General features: G+C 34.9%; 1 pseudogene; it reads left to right on the top strand.

The window, feature by feature from the left end:
- Nucleotides 1–1,183: 1,183 nt before the first annotated feature.
- LOC149793252 (histone-binding protein RBBP4 pseudogene) lies at nt 1,184–1,937 on the top strand (annotated as a pseudogene).
- The last annotated feature ends 4,063 nt before the right edge of the window (nt 1,938–6,000 follow it).

The raw sequence follows: 6,000 nt of genomic DNA, 5'->3' as shown, positions 1-6,000 counted from the left end.
GCCTCTAAGGAAAAACACGAAGTAGAATCTCTCCATCCAAACCTAAACTGGATAACTATATGAAAAAATTGGGCAGGTATAGGATCGGCGTCTATACAAAGTAGGCTGTTCCTTTACCTGCATGATAAATGGTTAACATGGGAGATGACCTTTAAAAGGCACATCATTAAAACCATAAAACCATGTAGATGGTGTATTAACTGTATAGACTCTAAGGATCACCTAATCCTGAGATATCTTAATAATGACGCAGATAAACAACTAATAATGAACAAAATACAAAAAAAACAACATATGTGACGCAGTAGAAGCCAAAAACTTATTGTTTACAAACGGATTGGGAAATAGACATGGATTTGATAGGGTATATTAACTCTATACCGCTTTAAATCGGAAATGAAGTACCTTACTCTACATGTCATCTTGCAAGTAAATTAACATATTATTTACCAAACAGAAACATGCACATATACAATGGGGCAGGGAGCTTGGCCTTGTTGATTAAGGAGTAGTTGATGGTACGACACCTAAGCTACGCGGCTAACACGATGTAGTATGGGTCGTGTCTGATCTTCCCAAAAGCAAGGCAAATTAAAAAGAACATTATGAAAACCAAAATACAGGGAACATAGAAACCTATGCACACACATCAAGCAACAAATTACCCAATTACTTTTTCTCTGACTCTTTATAATCTACCTATCTCTTCTCACACAAATACATACATGTAACTAAGTAAAAACTCAGAGAATTTTATCCTTATGAGCCAGTCAATACAGAAACATAGGGATGACGTACAAAACATATAACATACATACATGGTAAACACTGGACAACACGGATCCATGGCAAGGATCATTAATATAAATAAAGCTCTAAGACCAGCCAGGTCTGAAGAGCATTTAAATACTAGAGTAGGGAGGTGTGTAAACCTTAGATCGAAATGTATAAAATCCAAATTTTGATAAACTTGACACAAACATCATACAACATTATGGAGGAAACATAAAAACATAAAATCCATTTGTAACTTTAGGCAGTTGGTGTTGTCCTATATGATACATATCTGAGAGGGACCACACCAATACTCGTTAGAAAAAAACCCGACTAATTTTGTGGCACTTTTTGTTGGAATCAAAAGACGCAATATTTATAACCATGACTGACAACGAAGGATATTTCCATGACGCAGCTGAAGATATTTCTAGTTGCAATTAAAAAGAGGACATTTAAGGCGGACAAATCTGTTCTCAATGGCTTAGTGATGAGACATACGCTGGAAAGGCCATGTCTCACAACACAATGTTTGCCCTATATCAGAAGACAAGAGGGGAAAACACTCTTTGCACAAACGAATATTGGGAACACACACGAGTTCGGATGAGCAAAACTACTTGCTGATAGCTAGTGTAGAGCTGCCCAATGACACTCATCAGCTTAATGCTCTTGATTACGACTACGAATCATTCAACTGGAAGGTAGAATTAGAGATGAAAGTCAATCACGAAGGTGAGGTGAACAAGGTTTGCTACATGCCACAGAATCCTTGCATCATTGCAACAAAGACATCATACAGTGATGTGCTGGTATTTGACTGCATCAAACAACCATCTGAACCTGATCTCAGTGGAAGATGTAGTCCAGAACTAACATTGAAAGGTCACGAGGAAGAAGGATGTAGACGTTCTTGGAATCCCATTCAAAATGGCAATCTAATTCGTGCTTCAGACGACCACGTCATTTGTTCATGGGATATCAATTCCATGCCTACAAAAATAAGCTTTATTGATGCGATTATCATTTTTAAAGAGCATACATCAATTGTAAATGACGTGGCATGGCATCCTTCATAGAAGAATATGTTTGAGTATATTGGTGATGACAAGAAACTTATGCTCTGGGACTATGTCAAAGAAAAGCTTCAAGAAGAATTATAGGTCTTGATCAGCGCTCTTCTACAGAGATAACAATTAGCAGTCTTGTACTGTGGTCAGGTGAGGGATATGTAGATAAAATCAAGTTAGGTTTCTTCAATAAAATCTGCAAAGCTAACGGTTCACCAGCATGGAAAATCATATTCAAGAGAAGAATTCTTGACCTCCTGATATATGAGAGCGAGAGCGTTGGTTTTGTTAAAGATATATATCGTGTTCTTTTGAAATACCAGCTTGGTGGTTTCTTCTACCTATACGTGAACACCCTATAATCTGTCCCGAAACCAGCCTGTAGGAGGAATATTGAAACGGTAGTTAACTGCTGCGAAGAATCATTGTGGAGATCTAAACTTGAAATGAGACCTGAACTTTTACATTATGCAAGTGTCCATACTACTCTTCAACCACTCGCTGTCTGGAAGCTTGGTAAATGTTTTCCTAATAAAACGTGGACTTTCGCTAACATTGCCTATTTAACTATGTGTTCAGTTTTAACAGAGAATGAATATAACTGTAAACTCTGCAAAAGATTGACTACAGACAGAGTCAAGCATATGTTACTCTACTGTCAAGCCCTAAGTAATGAAAGTAATACTATGTTTGAAAATATAATAGATGCAATACACATTCTAGACTCACACTGGCTTTTATCTCAGGACAATGACCCATTACTTCATATCCTTTTGGGCAAGAGAGTGGACATCTTTGATTATATGGATGATCAATCATGACAAATATTCATGTGTGTGGTGGCTGATGGAATAGACACAATGTACAGAACAAAGCATGAACTTATCGAAACGATATATGATATTATGCTTGTTCAGCAAATTAGGGAAATGGACTCGTTTCATTTCTATCATACAAATTATTTACAAATGTTCTAAGTGAGAACCCATGTGATAATCCATTCACATAGTTCAAGTCGAATGTAAATAATTCCAATTTCTTTTTTCCACTCTTTTAATCTCTAATGCTTATATTTTAATTGTCTGTGGCTGGAACACTGTTTAAAACCAAATCCGCCTATCAATAGCTGCAAATCTCTCTCTCTCTCTCTCTCGCTCTCTCAATTTATATGTTTATAACAAAATGATAAAATATTATATCCATTAAATAATTTGAAAAGAGAACGATTATAATGCTATAAAAATACAATGTCGCAGCTCAGAACCAAAACACTGCCTCACAAACCAAAACTGAATGGTCAGTATTTTATAGTAGATGAATTTGCTATATGTATGTTGATTGTAAATAACATATTTGGCGTAGTTTTAGTCCGATTTTTTTGTGCTAAATGTTATATTTGGACTGAATATCTTTCTCAATGTCCCACTGACATATGTCAAGGGTAAAACATGCGATTAAAGGATTTTAAATATAATTACATTTGTAATATTACAAGTTTCCTTAGTTTGATTTTGACCCGAATGTCTTCCAGAACATCTCATTTGGCCACCACGTTGACATACGTGATATTTGTCAAATATGTGACTAAAGGTTTTTAAATATAATTACATTGGCAATATTCAAAATTAATTAATGACAAACACAAGTCTTAATAATAATAATAATAATAATAATAATAATAATGATATTTTCATAATATTTAGTGATGAAAAATGATAACTTTGTTGTTAATATCAAACAGCTTGTAACAAGATTTCTCGGGAATTTGCGTAAGTTCCTTGCTAACGGTAACTACCAACATAACGGTACAGTACACAGATACTGTAATATGTACTACCGGAAAAAATATATATGTAAAAAGTGTGTGAGAGAGAGAGACAGAGAGAGAGAGAGAGAGAGAGAGTATTATCGTGTGCTGAAAAATGGCGTTAAACACTACACCAACAACAACAACTCCCTCTCTCTCTCTCTCTCTCTCACACACACACAGAATGACGAATTTTCCGTTCATCTCAAAGGGCACCTGTCCAGGGTGGCAAACTTTTGGAGTGGCAGATTTTAAAGTATGAAAATCAGACTTAATTCATTAATTAATTAATTCTTATTTCGGATTATTCATTTCTTTTAGTGTTGTAACGTCAGTATGCAGATGTATTTTATATCGTGCTTAGATATTTGAGAGGAAATAGCTTATTCTTTGGAATTGCAATGAGTTCGTACGACAAACTAGTTACCATGGGAATATTGTGAATTATTCAAAAGAGTTGTGAACAATGCCATTGTGATAAATCAGGACTGTTTTCAGCAGCGAGGATCTGACATTTTTCATTCGAAACATTAGATTTCTGTTGAACTTCAGAAGGACTTTTCGGATCATTTTATATTTAATTCATAATACTCTTAAATTTTCATTATATAGCTTTGATTATTAAATCAGATTGTGAGAAATAATTATGTTTGCCATGCATCAGCTCTTGAAATTGAAATCTGCCAAAACAGATGTTGCACCTATAATAATAGCATGACAAGTTTTGTGTTAGGTCCATATCATTTAGTATGCAAGAGAAAGATTGGTTCTGACAGATTACAAGAAAATAAAGCTACAGGTCTGTATTTATTACATGTCGGTGAAACAGCTCTGATACATTTCTCTAATTAACTTCTCTATCGGTGGAGAATAGTTTGGCGAGTGGTGGCATTTGTAGACCTTTTCACTCATAGATGGATAGAATATACATGCCTGAACAGGCCACACACTCTCAACAGTGACACAGCGTATATTAATGTCCATATAGAGCTTATCATGTCCTCAAGAGGTAACGTACTTGTTTGGAGATACTTTTAGATGACGGTACGATAGTATCTAAACAACGAGGAGATTTTGTTTCGCTGTGAAACATAGCGACCGTTGCATCATATTTCATTACTTATTTAAACAAAGTATTGAATTGGATGAAACACTATAGTTGTATATAACCTGCGTTGACCGCATGCGGTGTACGTTGTCACGGCATTATGAAGTCATCTAAATTTTACATTTATGACGTTTTCTGCGTCAGAAGGAAAATTATTGCGGAACACATTAAATATCGATAATGTTAAATAAAGAAACAAAAATCATATTTATTGCAATGTTTCCAAAAGGTAATGTGAAGATATCTCGCAAATGATGCTAATTATTCATCAGAATATACAATAAGTAAGTTATTGTCCTGATACCACAAGTGAATTGGTTATAATGGTTTCGCAAACGAATAAGCTGTTAGCTCACGTAGTAAAACAGCATGTCCTCTTGAAACGTCGAGTAGAACAAATCTAATAAATTATACATATGAACGAAAATTAAACACATTCAAAATAGAAATACATGCCACTTAGATGTATAAATGTAAACTAAATCACACCACAAAGTGACCTTAATGACCGTTACATAATTCAAACCATTCTTAGTTCACTCCAATAACTATAGATAAGGACATTCTCAACTTAGCTTTAAGCAATTATGGCCAATTAAGATTAAAACTAGTCTGATTAAAACAAAGTTGCTGCTCATCGATTGGGGGTGTCCGGTATTCAAATCATCGATGTTACGTGAGTGAAATCCCAATAGGTCTAGCAATATATCATCGTTCCTGATTTTATGAGCTACGACTCGACATACAGGCTGATTCAATATTCTTATTATATAAACCAAGTTAAAAGAAAGAACTTTCATCATTTGGCAGTATTGCACTTGGAATACTAGCAGAATGAGCAGGTGGTACTCCACCTATCATCTAAATCCTTTGTTCTCGTTCTTTGGTCTCTATCATTTTTTTGTTATCTACATAAAGTCATACCAACATGGGGTTTGCACAAGGAGACATGATGTCTAGTTGGTCTTAAATGAAAATGGTGTCAATCTGATGTCGAATATGGTCACCACATTAGCCGTCTTGAATATATTGTTATTGCTGATCGAAATGAGTAGACGTAAAGGAAGACAATTTATACTCAGACTCGACATATTACTACTAGACTTTCAACCTTTCAAAACTCATTGTAAATAGCAATACTTTAAATGGAACTAAATGGTATTTGCTGATCTTGTTTATGGAACACATGTATGCCGTATGAAGTCGAGAACTACAATTGATTTTACACTTTTCCAAGACTT

This window comes from Sinohyriopsis cumingii, chromosome 8 (genome assembly GCF_028554795.1).
Source record: "Sinohyriopsis cumingii isolate HCF-2022 chromosome 8, ASM2855479v2, whole genome shotgun sequence".
In the NCBI taxonomy this organism is placed as follows: Eukaryota; Metazoa; Mollusca; class Bivalvia; order Unionida; family Unionidae; genus Sinohyriopsis; species Sinohyriopsis cumingii.
Note: the sequence above shows the minus strand (reverse complement) of the source record. Positions and strands in the feature narration are given on the sequence as shown.